The following is a 20,632-nucleotide window of genomic DNA, read 5'->3' on the forward strand; positions in this document are numbered from 1 at the left end:
CCTCCCCTTACCTGGCTTCCCTCCAGGCCCTAGCAACACCAGAATATTGCCAACCGTTTTTTTTACAACTAATACAAATGGACCTACTGGAAACCCTCTTGTGTCCCACTTCCAGGTCACGCTCCTCAGACTGATGAACACAAGTGCAGAGAAATGAGGAGATACTAGGGGTATGTCTACACAGGAGGGCTAAATTCAAATTAAGCTATGTAACTTCAGCTACATCAATTGCATAGCTTAAGTCGAAATCACTTAGCTCAGCTTTTGGTGCTGTCTATACAGCAGGAAGTGGAATGAGGAACCCTCTTTCTTCAACTTTCCTTACTCCTTGTGAAATAAGGGTTACCATGAGTTGAGGTAAGAAGTCCTCCAGCTCAACATTATTTTGGAATAAAAGCTTGTAGTGTAGATACAGGTATTCCAAAATAACACTGCTGTGTAGACATACCCTTACAGGGTATTCAAATAGAGAAATACAGACTTAGGTACTGACAAACTGCTATGCAGTGTAACAGTTCACTGTTAAATAACAGCTCTGCTACCCTAGAGCTAGCTACATTTCAGAGGAGGTTGACATGATTCTTTTGTATAGGCCCAAATTCTCCCCCCAGTTATACCTTTACAAATTTGTTACCATCAATGGGGAGATGTAGGTCGGAGCAGAATTTGGCTAATCACTTCCAAAGCTTTTTGGGATGAAAGGTAGTGTAATGTCAATCATAAAAAGAAAAGCTACTGTATAGCATTGTTTTTCTGTGTGTGCCCACTGCCCTCTGCTGCGTGGAATGTGTCAAAACACATCCAGTTTTAAGCAGCTTCTAGCAACAAAGAATGGCTCTTTTGGCTCTCTGAGCAGCTGCTTGTGTTCCAAAAGTCAAAGATGATGAGTTCTGCTGGTGATCTCATATGTTTGCTACTACTGGGGACGGTGGTATGATGTGCCAGAGATCACTGATCACTGATCAGGCTATGTCTACACTATAGCCTCCTGCACAAAAATATATGCAAATGAAGCAAAGCATAGAATATTGCTGTGCCTCATTTGCATAATTAATGAGGCTCTGTTATTGCGCAAGAGGCTTTCGTGCATAAAGGAGCCGTCAACACAGCTCCTTTTTGTGCAAACCCCCCCTCTTGCGCAAGAGCAGTTCTTCCACATTTTTTTCAGGAAGAACAGCTCTTGCGCAAGAGGGTTTTTTTGTGCAAAAAAGAACTGTGTACACGGCTCCTTTTTGTGCAAAAGCCTCTTGGGTAAAAACAGAGCCTCATTAAGTATGTAAATGAGGTGCAGCGATATTCCACGCTTCATCTCATTTGCATATGTTTTTGCGCAAGTAACTATAGTGTAAACATGTTGCTTCAAAGAGGTATGAAGAGAAAAATTAAGAAAACCCTCTGAGCCACTTTCCAGTAGCTATTGAAAGGAATGGAAAGTCGGCAAAAATCAGAAGATCCGAGTTGATAAACAGAACTGTTTTCTTATCATCACTAACTAAAACTGGGCAGATACTGAAATGAAAGAAAACCCACACGTATACATTTGGATTTTTAAAATAATTCTCTTCCACTGTGCACACTTCCTGCAGATATTCAAGTGAACAAATTTCCTGTCAGGGATAGTCAATACAACAGAAATGTTAAGTGATTATTGCAGAATTCTTGTAGAAATTAATCTCTTAGTTTATTCACAATAACTAGCCTTGGCACTGAAATCCAATTCATTCATTCCATTTAACAGACAAAAATACTCTGTGCCCATGCTCAGTGAAAACGAAAAAAACTGGGCTGTGAATGATACCTGGGCCAAGAACAATCGACAGAAACTCTGAGGTGAATAATGAATACGTTCAGGAAAATTGTTACTTATTTCCAAACACTGCAAGCAGGAGAAGGGTGAGATTCACTGACCACTGTATTTTTCACTCCCCCAGCTCTGTCAGTGATGAAAAAAAGTCATTGGAAAAGGAAGTGAAGCTGGTCCATGGACCACCACAATGCCTGAAAGTTTTGAGCCCAAACTTGCTGTGGTTTCAATGGGAATGTTGCTGCAGGAAGGACTGTAGGATTCATCCTCTTGGGTGTTGTGCATCCCTTATGTTGAAATAGAATTAAACTCATCTGCTGTGTGGCCTTGGAGAAGTCACTGCACCTCTCAGTGCCTCTTTCCCCACCCAACCTTGTCTGCTTTATCTCTTTAGATTGTGAGCTCGCCAGATCAGAAACTGACTACTGTTAGGGTTTTGTACAGTGCTTAGCACAATGGAGTCCTGCCCTCACTTAGTGCTACCATAATATAAATAATAATCTTGGTCAAAGTCCCTTTAAAATACTAATTGAGAAATCCCTCCTTACCTCCAAGAAAGCAGAAACAGTGGGGGAGATGGGGCAGGATCCTGCAGCTTTAATTAAAAGCTTAAAGGGGATGACTGCATGATGCTGTTTTATTCTAGGGGTTAATATCTGCCACATGTAGTGAATTCTGTTTATTATGAAATAAATATGCTGGGGATTTAGTGTTTCTCTTATTAAGAGCCATTCTGGTGTATGCAGCAGGAAGGGCTGAATTGGAGTCAATGCTGTATTCGTCATCTCCTTTTATTAGAACTATCAATACACAGAGTGCCAGATCCCTCCACCAAAAATCCATAAAGTTACACCAGGGATGAACTTGACCCTGCATGTTTTTTCCCAAAAATGTCACCTCGTGGTTTATTTTGTTAATATTGGGGGAGCTCTGCATTGGTGGTGTTTGCCTGACAGGGCTGGTTGAAGGGCAGTAGTAAAATTGTCTGCTTGTTTGGTATTACTATTACCTGATCCAGCCACTTTCTACATGACATTTTAACCCAAATGCTGCCCAGTGTTCAGATTTAAAAACATAAACGGTGCATTATACTGGGAAATTAAAGAGGCACCTGATTTCCATTGCCAGTGAGGCACCTCACTACCTTTTGAGGATTTGGGGACTAAATTAGGCACCTCACTACCTTTTGAGGATTTGGGGACTAAAAAACTAAGGGGAGGTCTTAACTTTTGATGTGAGGCACTGCCTCCTCCCAGCTGTGCCAAGTGCAAACCCCTCTGAATCTTGTGGGTATGTATTCAGCACAGTTAGCTCATGGTGCTGTGCCCCACTGCCTGTGCTACTCTGGCTATGCTGCTGGGTTTAGCAAGCTAGCTTGAGGACAGCTAGTCATGTCTCTGCAAGCTGGGAATCATACCGCTAGCTTCGAAAGTAGACTGAGTATATCACCCCCTTCCAATGACATAGCTCCACGTTAGCTGCAGGGAACAGAGGACTAAAGCTTTCCATACCCTAGATATTTTGCAACAAATCTATAGCCAGTCAGGACTTGATGGTTGTCATTCTGCTGCATGTGGCCATTTAGCGTTTCGCACCAACGTTAAAGGTAGAACTCAGATTCATCAGCTTGCACAGCACAGCCCACTGCTTGTTAAATTATAGAGAATTCCTCCATGCCAGTCAAGTCTCGGTCCCCCTCCCTCCATGTTAATTGGCTGAGTTATGCACCAGTTTTAATGGCTAGAAATGTCCCTTTGATGGCCATTACCAACATTTTCCCTGTATTTCCTGTCCACTTTTCCTCATGAAAAGAAAACCACTAGATGTGAATCCTTTTCTATGAGATCTCTTTTGATTGAGCAGTTGTGCATGTGGCTCACTATCTAGGACTGCATCTCCCAGAGGAGCTCCTCAAGGCAATTTCACCCTTGGAAATAATGCTGTTTAATACTGAAAGACACGTGTCCCTCTTCAACAAAAGCAGGTGTCTAACAATTAAAGGCAGCCCATACTGCAAAAGAGCTCTCCTAGAGTAAGTGGCAGGCAGGCATGACTGCCTTATCGGTGAGGTCTACAATAACCCCATCTGTTAGGGAGATGATGAAATGTGCAGTGAAGGAAATGAGTTCATGAACCTTGGATGTAAAAAAAAGCCCATTCAATATCTCAGCACTGCCTCGAGCTTCCTTTTAGCCAAGCTTAATTTCTTTTGTCAAGTACCATTTGAAGATCTAATATGACATCAACCTTGTGTGCATGTTGCTCTTCCAGTACATTATGTACTGTACAGTACAGGCTCTAAGCAATATCATGATGTGAGTGTAATTTACGCAGAGGCTGCACCCCCGTATTTAATTCCTGGGTTCCTGGTCTTAATATGTCCAATACATGTCTCCTCCCTCTCCCATCAGTTACTCCTTTGCAGAATAAAAAATCAAATTTCTGGAGCATCACCCATATGTTGCACTGAATCTCATAGAAGACCACTAGACATCTTGGGAACTCTTCTTTCAGATAATGTTCTCAAGTTTGCTATCATTTAAAAGGGTATGTGTTGTCTCTAGAGCCAAAAGTTAGGTATTATAAAATTAAATCAATGCAGGTACAAGCTTTTGAGAAACCCTATAGTAATATTGTTATGACTTTAAAAAATAAATATTTTAAATCAATGTAAGAATTGCCTGTCACACTAGAACCCAGATCAAAGAAACTATATTGTGCCAGAGCCATGGTTCTTAACCTTTTCAAGGTGTAGACTCATTTATAAATGTTTATTGCCTGTCATGACTTAGTGAATAGTCTGAGGGAGAAGGCCTTGAGGTAGTTTCTGCCAGATCCTGCCCCTTGGGAAGGAGGGGGTTTGGTCCTGCCAAGCACTCACCCTACAGAGTCAGCTAGTAAGAGAATGGGACTTCAATTGGGGGAAGAAAGAGAACAGCTATTATTCAACGTGTCAGGCAAAAAGATAAGTGAAAAGGCTAGACCCTGGTTTCTACATCCTAGAATAGAGAAGGGAGAATAGGAGAAAGCCACACATTCACTGCTCTATAGGCTGGGCATTAAAGATGGAAAAGACTCATTGCGTCATCCAATTTATTCCTCAACCTACATCTCTTCCCCATAACAGAAACCCATTGGCTTCTCCACCTCTGTGGTAAATCAAGTCTGTATGTTTAAGCTTGCTGGGTAGCACATTTTAAATGGTGCCCAACTAGGCAAAAATATAGGCCATTTACAAGACCGGTCTGAGTACTTTCAACAAGGAACATGAGTTAGTCCCCCACTGGATCATTTCCAATGGTTTAAACAAGGAATCCCCCAATGTGCTATGGAAATGATAAATGAGAAAGAGGAAGCAATGGCAGAACTCACCAACAGAACATCTTTTCTTACCCTCAGCCAATGTCCTTGTACACATGGCACCCTAACCATGCTAGCAGCAGCTATGTTAAACAGATCTAGTAATCATTGTTTTGCAGTAGCCCTGCTGCGTCACCCTTTTCCAGCATTGCTGTCATTAATACAACTCTAATGCAATTTTAGTGACCCTTGGAGAAATGGAGTTTGATGTTAGACTCAGGCCAACATAAACCCATTCTATTGATCCACACTTATTAATATTGTTTCTGATGATAGATGGTGGATGCAACTAGTCTAGGCTGGAAGCATATTTAGAGATGGTAACAAAGTACCATAATGCAGACTGAATTTCCCTCTGTGAAATTAAATTCCATTATTCCTAGTTAAATCCCCATGGACCATCGTAATCAAATCCCTCTTCTTTCTTGGATTTATACCCTATAACTCTTTAGAAGGGTATTCTTTTCCCCAGGGGCGGATGAGAGTGCCGTGGGGCCCAGGGCAGCACAATTTCATGCATGCACCATGGCCACAGCCGACAGGCATTAACGCATGCGCGGGGCCCTCTAGAAGCGTGGGGCCCGGGGCAGCCGCCCCGCTTGCCCTGCCCTATATCCACTGCTGCTTTTCCCCATTAGAAGCCACACAGCCCAGCTATACCTACTTGGGTCATTTACTTTTTCCACTGTTCCATCTAAGCTGAGTGCTTGGACAGACACCCAAGAGAGATTCAAATGCTGCCCAGCTGATTAGCACAGTGCCTACAGCATCCACAGATGGCAGCATGTGCTTCTACTGGTGGTGCACATCTGCACATGCCTCAGTGCACATAATAAAAATTATACCACACATGGATGGAAACAATTAGAAGGAACATTGCCCCTCATTGCTATTGTAGAGTCATCTCTGAGTTCCTTACAACATGGCATCATTGATTGCTGCTAGTTGAATAAAGCAGGGGAGAGAATAAATGTAATACAGCCTTGACAACTCTAGAGGGAGTTGAGGGAAGGATTTAGCAACTGAGAAGAGAAGAAGAAAAGAAGATGGTAAAGTTGTTCCATTTTTAAATGTTGGCTTGAAGTAAGAATCCAGTCCAATTCCTGGGTGCTCAGATACTATGGTGATGAGCCCAATAGTATCAGGATAGCTCCTGTAAATTAGCTTAGATGAGATTCCGGTAGCCAAAATACAATCTACATTGAGATACACAGAATTGTATATTGGACTGGACAATATTTGGGATGCAAACAAGATGCGGTATACTTTTGTAATCCTACTGTCTTTTCACAGGCAACATTCCCATTGATTTCCATGTTACAAAATTTCCTTCTACATAAGCAACAGCTGTGACAGTCTTAAAAGGATGCCTGTGACCAATGTTCCCTCTAATCTTTTCCTTCCATGTGTAGAATAAACTTTTATGTGCACTTAGGCATGGGTGAATGTGTTCCATCAGTAGAAACAAACAACTTCGCTATAAGTGCTCTGCTAATCAGCTGGGCAACATTTAAATCTCTCCTAACTGGATGTACAAGCACACAGCTTACAGGGAACACTGCCTGCGACTTTTCATATTCCATAACAGTCATGTATGACTGAACCACCACTTAACAACTCAGCATCCAGCCTGCACCTAGGTAAAAAGTTGAATCAGTATAGCTATTACAAACATATCAATATAAAGAGATTTGTTTGCCAGGAAACAAGGTGCTGAGCTCTTTAGTGATTCCTGGCAACATAATTCAAACAGATTTTTCCTGACTGAGATCCTTTACTTGTTAAATGGAGGTTGGGATGGATGGAAATTATATTAATTAAAGGCCATTTTCAAAGGTAGATGGTAATAATAAGTCTGACATGAAAGACTATGGCCACCTATAAAAATAAAATAGCATGACACTTAACCCTTTGCTGAAGAAAGGCCTTAATTAGCAAGGTGCTCAAGCTTAGCATGAATGAGGCAGTTTGTTCACATTAATGAGGTGAGGGTTTAATGGGGCTATTAATGCTTGCTCTCAGGGAGTGGCTGCTAATATCATCTGGACCACTGCAAAGCAACTATTTTTGGATCTTCCATCAGCAGAAAAAAAGCTTAATGGACACACAGATGCCTCCTGGAAAACTATGACTAAAGGTGAGTGTGATGGGTTGAATCACAGAAATCCCTTGGGAATGTCATCTCCTGTCCCCCCACCACCCTCTGGGGCTCCCCACCACTCTGTCCTGCTGGGCCAGAGGCTCTGGTCTCCCAAGCAGAGCAACGCAAACACTGAACCAGCTCAGTGTTAGGAGAACTCAGTTATAAGGTTTTTGACACAAGTAAAACAGCCCCTAAAACCCCAAATAAATCTTACTTTGTGTTTTACATACAGGAAGCTAAGGATTTTTCCTCCCAGAACTGAGCTGGTTCAGTTTCTGTGTTTCTTTGCTGGGAGGTGGTTACCCCAACTCTGTGCCTTGGCTAGGAAAGGTCCTGATCTATAATGGTCATTTTAATTACTATGCTCTTCTCTTGATAGCAGTTTTTTGGAGAGCTTTGGAAGATTTTGCAGTTGGTTTTCAATGCTGCATGTTCTAATGAGAGCTTCAGTTTTCTAATAATAACTATATGTGGAGACATATGAGAAATAGCTGAGATTGTTACTCACTTTGCCAACAGGAAGGGCTTTGATATGAATTTCCTTTCCTGAGTATTGGGAAGCAGTTTGTTTGCTTCATTCGCTGTGGCTGAAAAGTGAACAGCCTAGCAGCCTGTGAGCAAGAGCCTTTTCATTCCGCACCCATGGCCATCTTATGCAGAAACCAGTCAGATGCATGGTCCTTTTTCTTGAAGCATTGGGTCAGGCTTGTGCTGGAGGCACTAGTTTTCCTAAAGGGGCAGTGATGAACTACTTCAGGAATGAGCTCACTCTGTATCTTTCTGGGAGGGGTGGCCTCCCCAGAATTTTAGTCAGACGAGATTCCTCTGGCCACTGCCAGCTTGATGCTATCAAATACGCACAAACACATGCACACACACATGCATACACACACTGTAATGTATGCCAGTGTAACCAGTAGCGCAAAACCAGTTTGGCAGTAGAAGACAGAAGTGGTTTTTTTTTTTAATTCTCCCATCACTCCAATGCTTAATGGACTTGCACTTCCCTTTATCCACTGTGCTCACTGGTTTCCCATAGGAATCCTGGCCTTCCACTACAAAGAAAACATTGGCTTCTATTCTATCACAGACATTATCCTTCTTTCCAGCTATTACAAAGGGAAATGGGAAATCAGGAGTAGATATAGTAATAGCCTCATATTATATTACTGTACAACCATACCCAGTTCTGGGAAGTGACCAGTATTTATCAAACTTCATTTTCTTATCAGTCTGTCTCCTTTAGGAGTCCACAGAACTCCAGTCACCACTCCAATCACCACTGTACCTTGCAACTTGTTCAGGAGTTTGGTGATATTGTAGTGAGCCTGCTATTAGTCCAAATCCAGCCCAGACTACAATTTCCTACCATCTGATGGTTGCTTGGATTAGTGGATCCAGAGCCTAGTGGACAACAGTATACATTGCAGAAATAACCAGAAATACTATCAACCAAAGTTGACAGACAAGGTGGTAGCCTCAGTACACTGAGAACTTTCATATTAGCACTGACAAGGACATCGAGGTTCAATCATTCCCTTACTTGCTGAAATGCTCCCTATAGATCAAATAAAAATGTAAGGTACTGTTTGAAAGAACCTGTACTGGCTATTGTCCGTGGTTGTACTCATTTTCGAAGTATAGGGTCTGATCCTGAGAAGGGCTGCACATCCATAAATCTCCAAAATGGACCACTTGCATTCCCAGGGCTATCAAGCCAACACCTTTTCCCAAAATCATAAGCACTGAGGGTACATCTATACAGCAGGGCTAAAGCCGAAATAAGTTACACAACTTCTGCTACGTCAACTGTGTAGCTTAAGTTGAAATAGCTTAACTCGACTTTTGGTGATGTCTACACAGCAGGAAGTCCAAGGCAGAGCACTCTTCCTCTGACTTCCCCTACTCCTTGTAAAATGAGGGTTACAGGATTCGGAATAAGAAGTCCTCCAGCTCACCATTATTTTGACATTATGTAAAAATAACTGCTTGTAGTGTAAACGAGGACTGTGTTATTTCAGAATAATACCAGTTATTCCGAAATAATACTGTTTCGTAGACATACCCTAAGGCTACATCTATACTGCAGGCTTTTTGCACAAGAACATTTCTTGTGCAAAAACTTGCAGAGCATCTACACTGCATGCGTGTTCTTGCACAAGTAAATTTACTGTAAAGCATCGGAATAGAGGACTTCTTGCACAAGATTTATTCCTCTCCCCCTGAGGAATAAACCCTCTTGTGCAAGAACTCTTGCGCAAGAAGACAGTGTGGACGGGCAACAGGCTAAAATGGCCATCAGAGCTTTCTTACGTAAAAGAGCATCTATGCTGCCATGGATGCTCTTGCGCAAAAGCACATCTCTTGCGCAAAAGCACATGGCAATGTGGACATGCTCTTGCACAAGAATTTTTGCGCAAGAACTCTTGCGCAAAATAGTTCTTGCACAAGAAGCCTGCGCTGTAGAAGTAGCCTAAGAGAATGAAGGGAAAGGAAAGAGATTGATCCTATTTTTCTGTTTCTTTTTTATGGATTCATGATACCTAAATGGAGACAGGAAAGGGTCATGAACAAAGAAGGATTCCAAATGACAAACATCTAGCTGTGTTACCTACTAGGAGAAGAGCAAGTATGGCAATGATATTCAAACACTTTTTACAGAGGATTTTCTGAATCTCCTCCTCCTCTCCCCTCCCCCCCCCCCCCCCCGGCATACTTTCATCCAGAAAATCATACACATTATTGTTTAAAGTGATTACAGAAGTCCATAAACCCTTAGAAATTGGTTAGCACCAGCAGTTAATGACTAAGTTTCTCTATTAATGCAGGTTAATATCCTAATAAACCATTTGTTAACTGCAGTAATTGACTGATTGTGAGAGAATTATAGCCATTATAACTATATTTTAATTAGTGATACTGGGAAAATATATGGCAGGACAAGAATAGCAACAGAGAAAAAATTTGTTGTCTCATATTTCCAGAGTCATTTTTCTAACTGATTCATAATGTAGTTACTTCCATAATGTTGACATTTGATTCCACAGTAAATAAGTACTTTATGACTTCCACCTTCATTTAAATTGAAGAGATGACCTAGATGTAAAATCTGCCCCACCTTTTAATGGCAACAGATAAGGTAGATGTATTTTTACTGGAGTCCCACATGGATCACTTCTTGGCTCTATGTTATTTAATATTTTTTATTAATGATGAGGAAGAAAACATAAAATTGTCAATGATAAAGTTTGCAGAAGACATACAAATGGAGGAAGTGGAGTAGGTGACTGCCTCCCTGTGCCTTTGCCAACGTTTTAATTGCTAAATGGTGTGCTCCTGTGTGCTTTCTCCCTGTGCCTCTGGGAGGCATATATTCCATATCTTATATTATTTATAAAACAGGTAATACTGGGCTCTTCAACATAGCCGAGAAAGGTGTAAACACAATTCAATGCCTGAAGTTGAAACAAGCCAAATTCTGACTGAAAATAATATACAGTTTTTTATCAGAAGAATTAACCATTGGAACAACTTGCAAAGATTTGTGGTGGGTTCTACATCACAAATGTGGACATTTGGAGGGAGGTTGCAGGAAGCCAGACTACACTGTCACAATAGTCCCTTCTGGAATAGGAATCCATGAATCTATGAATCTTACACCTATGTCCAGTGGGGAATCTGGGGTGTTAATTTGTTTTGCTTTATTGTGTTAAGAATATGTGGCATATTGGGCTTCATGCCCATAGGTACGTTTTTCTAAAATTATACAGCACTAATACATTTACCCGGTGCTGCTTGGGTTTTTAACTCAATTAAGTTTGTGCACTTTCCCCTCGCTCCATAAGGGTATGTCTACACTACTGCGTTATTTTGAAATATCTAATTTTGAAATAGTTATTTCGAAATAAGATATTTCAAAATAATGCATCTACACACAAAACGCATTTTGAAATAGCATTTCACTATTTTGAAATAGCGCATCCACACTGATTGGACCCTGAATCGTATTTAAGGCTGGCCTGATCCAGTTTCAGCAGGGTATCAGGTCAGGAGTTACTTGGTGGCTGCTGCCTGAGGCTATCTGAGGCCTGTGCTTAAATGAACCCCACCCCTGGACAGCCAGTTCTCAGGTTTCCCTGCTTGATTGCCTACCTCGAAGAGGGACAGCAAAGCATTTTATTCTCTGCATGCTCTGGTTGCCCTCACTCAGGACATCACAGCACTCTGCAACATGGAGCCAGAGCTGCCCCTGGGCACTCTGGTTCTTCTCTTGGATGCATTGCTGTGAGTCTGGCTGCACTTTCTGCAGGCTTCCACCTGGGAGGTCCATCGGGGGCTGTCAGTATGCAGGAGGCCTTACAGGAGAGCTTCCACCCTGAGGAGCACTAACAGTGGTCTGCCCCACTGGGGACTTGTGCCTCATTCCTCCCTCACGCCCTTCCACTTACCCCTTCCTAGCCCTCCTTCCTGATGTCAGATAAAATACACATATTTTCATGAACACAAACTCTATTTAACAAAACTGGGGGGGGGGGATGAAACTCTGGTGAGACTGGGGAAAGGAGGTGGGAGAAGGGAGGAGAGAGGGTGGAAGAGGGGGAAACCTGGGAGGAGGGATCTGAAAGGGGGAAGCAAGGGGAAGAAGGGGGAGGGGAAGCTCAGGACTTAGGGTTGGAGGGGGGGGTCTCGCCAGACCAACATGATTTTCCTGCAAACCTGCTCCTGGGTTCGCATGTGGCCTTTGGTGGCCAGGCTGGCAGCTATCATGTGCTGGAGGGTGCAGTTCAGGGCTTGCAGTGCCCTCAGGTGCTGCTGTTGGTACCCCTCCAATGCATGGGTGGTCCTGCAGAGCCCTTGGGTGCAGGAGCATGTCCCGGGTGGTGTGATACACCCTCCACACACAGCTGGTGTGGCTGTGGAGAAACAAGAGAAGTGGTCAGTTATCCCTGGGACTCAGTAGGTGAAGCCCAGCCCCCCTCTGCAAGGTGAGGATGACCGTTCCCTGCACCATCAGAGCCGATGTGCTTGCACACAAGCCATGTTCAGAATGTCCTGCTATCACCGGGAGTGGGAGCTGCCCTGAGACTGCACCCATGCCCCTGTGCTATATATAGTATGACTGTGGGGGGGGGGGGGAGATGTCCCCTGCCTCTGTGTAGAATGGCCATGTGGAGGGAGGGCGTCCTGCTGTGTCCCACCCCGGAGTCACGGGAATGTCATGCCTCCTCACACACGCATGTGGCTACCAGGGTAAGGCTCCTGTGTGGCAGCCAGCTGGGGCCACATGCCCGGGGTGGCATGGCACATGCTCAGACATGCACAGGTTTCTGCGTGATCTGTGGACAACAAGGCCCACGCACGCAGTCCCTTGTTTCTGTTCCCTTCTCCCCCCTCCCCGCATAAGAGGACAATGGTGGCACTCACCTGTTGTTGCCTCCCTGGCCTCAGATGACACCAGCGACAGGTCTGCTGGGGCGGCTCAGGGTTCCTGGCTGCTCAGCACGCTCCATCTGGTCTGCTGAGGCTCCTGGCTCTCCTCCTCCTCCTCCTCCTTCTCCTCCTTGATGCCCTGGTCAGGGCCCTCTGTCCCAAGGCTGACAATCATCTGGGTGGCAAGGACCATCCTGCCCCCCCAGGATGTGGTCCCAGAGTGTTGAAATAGGGGCAGCTTGGTGTGTGTGCCCCTGGTTGGGAGCTACATCCTGTGTCCCTGGCATATGCCTGCCAAAGCTCTTTTATTTACATCAGCATCTGCTCCTGGGTGCGGATGTGGCCTTGCTGGTCATGCTGGCAGCTATCCTCCATCTAGTGTGGAAATCATGGATGTTGTAGGATTCCCCCCAAACCTCAATGAGATCCATGATCTGCGCACTGGACCAGGAAGGTGCCTGCCTTTTCCGTCCCTGGCAGGCTCCTGGGAACTGGCCAACTGCTCCTAGGGAGCAGTGGAGGACGGGCTGCCAGTGGCTTGCTGGCTTATTGTAGCCAGACATGAACCCCATCTTGTTTCCCTTCCCCCTCAGAGAGCAAGAGAAAGGCAGTCAGCCTTTGATGCCCTGGGAACGCAGGCGTGCTGCCTGTCCCTGACTCTACCATAAACAGAAACCAGACAGTAAATGGGCTAGCTGACGAGTGGGAGGCCTCCCATCGCCCTGATGGCTAGTACCAGTAATTGACATGCCTGCACTGTCCCAGGAGAGGACTCTTCGCCCATCACATACCAGAGGTGCCCATTGTCTGCATTTTCCCAGGTGTGAATTATGCTTTGCACCCTTCATGGGAAACTTGGTGTTCAAAGCCATTTTTCCTAATTGGCCACTTGAGACCAGGAAGAAGCCTATGTGACCCAAGGGGTATAAAGAGGAGTTTAGTAGCCCACCCCATTTGAGCTCCAATCATCTACATCTGCTGGCAGGTATTGATTGTCTCCCGAGGTCTGTGGGACGCCCAACCTCACCATTCTTCTTCCCGAGGGATTGAGAGAAAGATGCTGGCCATGCCAAGTCTGGAACGCAGGGGTGAGAATATATACCTGCTAGGTGTCTATTTTGCATGCATTTAATAAGAGCTCAGAGAACCAAAAGGGTTTCATGGTACCTGTAAGTGACTTATTAGTGTAATTTCTGTCCTGTCCTTTGTAGTGGCTGTGTTATCTGTAATACAGCAGTAGCATTTAACAGCTAAGTTTACCCTGTAACAATAAACCTGTAACTGTTTAAGTTTTAACCTGACTCCTTCAGTTGCTGTAACAGAACCAGGCACAATTTTTAAAAGAACTCCAGCCGGTCATAAGGGTCAGGTATAGGAAGAGCTTGGGCATTTTGGATCGTGTCACTCCCAGGTGACAGATCCGTTGGGGGCATCTCTCAGTCTTCCCTAGACTGCCCGCTGCGAAGGGATCCTGTATCCTAGCAGCTGAAATCTGAGATGTAATAAGCTCTTCCTATAAACTCTGGGGCATCTGTCAGCCTTTTGGCTGCCCTCCGCGATGGGACCCCGGTCCTAGCAGTAAAGTCACGAACGTTAAACCTTTTCCCAGTAACACACACACACACAGTGCCCTGACCGTCGGCTGACACTCATATTGGGGCCACTGGGTCAGGGGCAGGACAGACTGTTTGTTGGGCTGGCGCACTGTGGCCAGACTCTACCCCTTTAAGGGCTCCAGGGAGGGCGGGAGGGAGAGGAGTTTTCTTGATTGTGGCCAGAGTAGCCAGCAGGGCACCCTGGGAAGGGCTGGAGGCCCACTATTCTGAAATAAGCATCTACACAGCACTTATTTCAAAATAGTAATTTCAAAATTGGCGTTATTCCTCATGGAATGAGGTTTACCAATTTCAAAATAATTAATTTTGATATAGCCGTTGGCTTGTGTAGATGCTAATACAGTTATTTCGAAATAACTTTGCTGTGTAGACATACCCTAACAGTGACAAAAGGGGAACAGCTAACAAATTATCAGGGGAGAGTTTCAGCCCCTGACACCGCTCCCCTCCCTCCACCCCGCCCCCAAAAGCACATAGGAGTGCGAGGCTCAGGGCTGGCACAGTCCTAGATGAAAGAGGGCATGCCCCCAGACAGACCTTTTCACCTGCCTGGGGATTCTGTCTCTTTTCTGCATGGTTTTCTGAGAAGCAGTCCCATTCCAGGCATATCCCACTTTCTTGGAACAACCAAACCTTTATGTTGCTTTAAGTTATGATGAGAAGAAACCGAATGCCGAATTTGTTAGTCCTAGCTCTTACCATTTAGGAGAAGTTCTTGAACAAACAGACAAACTCAAATATATAATAGATTTGCAATACAGGATCCTTAAAAGTCTGGCTTTCTCAAGAAGCATCACCAGCTGGCTGCCAGATTGCCTTCCATGTAAGAGAGAAACATTGCCTGTGGTTCCTAAGTATTTTATCTTGTATCTTTTAGGCACTGCAGTAGGCTGAATCACACAGGCCCAGAATTTTAAACAAAGTGACAGAAAATGTGTGCTAATTAGTCCCATATATAATGGTAGTGAGGCTTGGTGGTAGAGGCCTCTGATGATGGAAATTTCCCCAAGAGGAAGACTGTGGATGTGGAAAGTAGCCCCAACCATCTCTGTGCTAACAGGCCTACAAGGAACCAATATTCAGATGTGCTCAATGAAGAGGGTTATATGTAGAGTAGAGGATGCCTGCTTCAGTATATACACTAAGCAGTCTCCTGTCTAATCTAATTTATCTGCCTAGCTAAATATGTATTTTCTTCCATTGCCTTTATATTCAATGGAGCCCCTACCAGGACATGAAGCAATCTCTACCCAATGGAAACCCAGAGCACAGGCAGATAGCAGGACTATTTCCATCGAAGTGAACCATTCTGGGGTGCAAAGGCAAGGTAAGAGGAGGAAGAAAATAAAAATTACACTTCCTTGTGCTAGCTTGGATGATCCAAAGCAGACTCCCCTGTTCCTGAGGTTTTCTTTTGCTTCAGAAGTTTGTAAAAGGATTGTGCCACGATAGTGCAGGGAACAAATTCAATATAGGAAAAGTCTTTATTATTGCAGCCTTGGTTGTCATGGATTTGTGATTTGTGTTGCTGGTAATATTTCTTGATCTCTGTAGCTGCTAATTACTCGGGGGGGCGGGGGGGAGAGGATGAGCCCGTAGGAATAATGGCAAATAGTTTATCAGACTCCAGTGACAGCCACACAGTAACAGGACGTCTACACTGCAGCACTATTTCAAGATACCAGAAGTATCCCAAAATAGCTATTCCACGTTTTTTGAGCATGCCCGTTATTTCAAAATATAAAAGGCTTGCTATTCCAACATCCCTGTAAACCTCGTTCCACAAAGTTTAAGGGATATTTCACAATAGCACTCTATTTCAAAATGAACTCAAAATAAGCTACGCAATTTGCGTAGCTCAAATTGCATATCTTATTTTGAGCTTTGGGTGCACTGTAGACACACCCTAACATCCTGGGGTGTGCAAGAGACTTACAGAGAGAAGTAACACAAGGGCAACACTGTGGACACACAGGAGGCATATTTGTGAGAACTTTTAATCCTTCTCCTTAGGATGTGATATTATACACCCTTTCCCCTGGACATACAAGAAAAAAATGAGTTTTGCTTATTAATCTGAAGAGCTGGCTGGGTTCACACGTCTAGGTCTTGGTGTTGCAGCAATATCTATATTGAGGCAGAAACAAAATACAGGACTATGTAGCACTTTAAAGACTAACAAGATGGTTTATTAGATGATGAGCTTTCGTGGGCCAGACCCACTTCCTCAGATCAAATAGTGGAAGAAAATAGTCACAACCATATATACCAAAGGATACAATTAAAAAAAATGAACACATATGAAAAGGACAAATCACATTTCAGAACAGAAGGCAGATGCAGGGGGGGGGGGGAGGAAGGTGAATGCCTGTGAGTTAATGATATTAGAGGTGGGGAAGATACAAAGATAGCTTCCCCAATTATCACCTCTAATACTATTAACTCACAGACATCTACCCTTCCCCACCTCTAATATCATTAACTCACAGGCATTCACCTTCCTTCCCCCCCACCCCCTGCATCCTCCTTCTGTTCTGAAATGTGATTTGTCCTTTTCATATGTGTTCATTTTTTAAATTTTATCCTTTGGTATATATGGTTGTGACTATTTTCTTCCACTATTTAATCTGAGGAAGTGGGTCTGGCCCACGAAAGCTCATCATCTAATAAACCATCTTGTTAGTCTTTAAAGTGCTATATAGTCCTGTATTTTGTTTCAGCTACACCAGACTAATATGGCTACATTTCTATCACTATACTGAGGCAGTTATTTTTCTCATGATGCCTGTTGTGTTCTTGCTGTACAGAGGATAGACAGGAGCCAGGATTCTGGGATTCTATTTTCCTCTCTATGGGGGAGATGTTGTTAAGCAGTCAGAGCCCTGCACTTGATGGTCAAGATTCTTAAACTCTGTTCAGGACTCTGCTTCTGACTTCTCATGTTACCCTCAGCTGCTTACTCTCTTTGAGGCATCATTTCAGAATGCTCAGTTATCTTTATTTCAGAAGGAACTGATCCTCACCTCCATTAACCTCTCTCTGCTTAATGCATTTCAATTGAAATAAAAGGTGTTCTCTGTTTTTCTCAATAAATACCTCATCAACAAATCTCTCTTTCCAATGGAGAAAGATAGATTGATGAAGTGGGCTCCATCCAATGAGTGTTTATGCCCAATTTAATTTGTTAAGATGCCACAGAATTCTTCACTGTTTTTGCCATAACAGACTCACATGGCTACCTGAACTCGGACAGCTGTCTCTAAAACTTATTCATTGTAAGAATTATTATTAAACCCTCTTGCTTTGCTTTGTGACATCCAGGACTTGAAGGGTTCCCTCTGTGGCATCTCTAAAGTTGTGATCCACCACGCCAGTTCCACTGGTTTCTATGGAAAGCCCATAGAATCTGGCCCTTTTACTCTTGAAAATAACTACCTCTGAGGCAGGCATTCCCTGGAAGTAAATGGCTTGTTGGGAGAGTTGAGGACCCGAGGTAAAGTCAAAGATCCTGAACAAAGGGGTATGTCTACACTGCAACACTAATTAGTGCTACTCCGAAATAACTTATTCCACATCTACACAGTAGGCAGTTATTTCAAAATAGGGTCAAAATACTTTCAAGCTAGAGAACTTCTTACTCTGACTCCTGTAATCCTCGTGGAGGCTATATCTAGACTACAGAGTTTTGTCAGAAAAATGGCCGTTTTTCCGACAAAACTTGAATTACGTCCACACTGCAAGCGTGTTCTTTCAACAGTAATTTGAAAGAACAGAGGGATTTTTGTGCAATTGGTAATCATCATTCTACAAGAAACCTTTTTGCAAAAGAGTTCTCTCGCAAAAAGTTGTGTGTGGACGGGAAAGAGGGATTTTTTTCAGAAGAGGGAAGAGGAAAAAGCACAGGTTCCCTGGTGGCCACTCTGTTCATAGCAATCACTACTTACATGCAAGATAGCGTCCATATAGTCTGGACACTCTCTTTCTCAAAAGTGCATCGCTTTTTCGAAGAGCTTTTGCAGTGTGGATGCTTTCTTGTGGAAGAAATTTTTTCGGAAGATCTCTTCCAAAAAAAAACTTCTTACACAAGAAGCCTGTAGTGTAGACATAGCCTGAATGAGGAATAAAGGAAGCCAGAGGAAGAGTGCTCAATTTCAAAATAAGTGCTATGTAGATGCTCCCTATTTCTAAATAAGCTATTTCAAAATAAGATATGCAATTGTGTAGCTTATTTTGAGTTAAGCCCTGCAGTGTAAACGCACCCAAAGTAATTCACTATACAAGTCATCATCTCTGCTCTAAAGCCTGGGGAATTTGAACAATCATTGCTTCATATTCTCTTAATTTCTTATGTGTTGCAAAGAAAGAAAGAAAGACCAAACCCATTCTCAAAAAAATGTCAAAAATCATCTTAATTCCCAAGAGGAATAATCATCGATTATTTTCCCAAAATTCTCAGAAAATATATTTTTAAAAAATCAGATTTTTAGGGTTTTCCCTCTTCCTTTGCATATTCCTCTTTTTCCTTTTTTGCCACTGAATTTCACAAAATGAACGATATCCATATTTTTATTCACCATAGTACGGTAGCTTTTCAAAAGCTAAGATTAAAGGGGAAAAAATATGGATGCTGTTCATTTTATTGCATCCAACAGCAAAAAGGGAAACAGGGACAATATGAAAAGAGAAAAAGGAAAAACACAATAATAAAAAAAGTTCAAAAATCCTGTTTTGATGAAAAAACTGAAAATTAAGAGAAGCTTTTTTTGGAAACTTATGAAAAGGCCATTTTTCCATCAAAAGAAAAATATGAATGGATATATAATGAACAGTAGTGTTTCAAAGTTAGGAGTAGAGCAGCACATTGTTTACAAAATAGGAAGAAATTGGTTTCTGTAATTGTATAATTTGCTATGTATTTTCACTTTTCTCTTAAGCCTACCTAGCAGGAGACATAAAAAAATGCTGAGGAAGTAAGTTGGAGGGGAGCACAAAATATATTCAACATAATTACAACTTTAAAAAAAATCTAGTGCTTCTTCACAGTTTAATTCTGAAGGGTTTCCATTTCAAACTAATTAGTTTTAGAGGCACCACTAATAAATCTGGATATTTCTGAAAGAAAAAGAAATGGCTTGGAATTTAATTTTTTATTAAGCTGTTGCTAAGGTCCATGCTAATTAAATCCAAGCATCAATAGCAATTTATTCAGCGATCTGAAAATGTAAATAACACAATAAAATAAGTAAATAACATTGAATTTCCCTGGTGGAAATGAGACTGACGAGGGATTATGGGGGAGCGGGGAAAATATGGAAAAAAGGAGAGAGAGAGAATGTGTGTGTCTCGATCTGTGTCTCTGATGTAGATTGTTTAATATTTTACCAGGCCTTCTGTGTTCTGCATTTAATTCCTAGGGAGAATGATTCCCCTGTTGTTGTTAGTGTTAAAGGTTGGCAGATGATGTGATACCTGTGAACAAATATCTTGTCAAAGTGCTGCCCCCTGGGACTGAGATGAAACAAAGATTGGGGGCTGGGAGACAGCATGAGAGAGTCTTTAGGGATAAGATTGGACCCCAAGGGCATATTGTAACATATATTCTCATTATACGATATAGATTCCGTTTCCACCCACTTCTCTCACCTGACACAGGGGCCTGATTCTGTTCTGGCTGACATTAACAGCAAAACTCTCAAGGGTTTCAGTGGAAGTACAATCAAGCCTAGAGGCAGCAGAAAGAAGCCTGGGCTATGGATCTATGGGTATGTCTACACTACCCCGCTAGTTCAAACTATCGGGGTAATATAGGCATACCGCAATTGCAAATGAAGCCCGGGATTTGAATTTCCCGGGCTTCATTTGCATAAGCGGGGTGCCGCCATTTTAAAATCCCCACTCGTTCGAACCCCGTGCCGCGCGGCTACACGCGGCATGAACTAGGTAGTTCGAACTAGGCTTCCTAGTTCGAACTACCATTATTCCTCATTCCACGAGGAGTAACGGTAGTTCGGACTAGGAAGCCTAGTTCGAACTACCTAGTTCATGCCGCGTGTAGCCGCGCGGCACGGGGTTCGAACGAGCGGTGATTTAAAAATGGCGGCACCCCGCTTATGCAAATGAAGCCCGGGAAATTCAAATCCCGGGCTTCATTTGCAATTGCGGTATGCCTATATTACCCCGATAGTTCGAACTAGCGGGGTAGTGTAGACATACCCTATGAGGGTATGTAGAAGGGGTACATGTGTATGGATAGTAGTCAGATCGTTTGCGATGGGCAAA

The sequence above is a fragment of the Pelodiscus sinensis genome, chromosome 5 (genome assembly GCF_052426305.1).
Source record: "Pelodiscus sinensis isolate ZL-2025 chromosome 5, ASM5242630v1, whole genome shotgun sequence".
Lineage (NCBI taxonomy): Eukaryota > Metazoa > Chordata > Testudines > Trionychidae > Pelodiscus > Pelodiscus sinensis.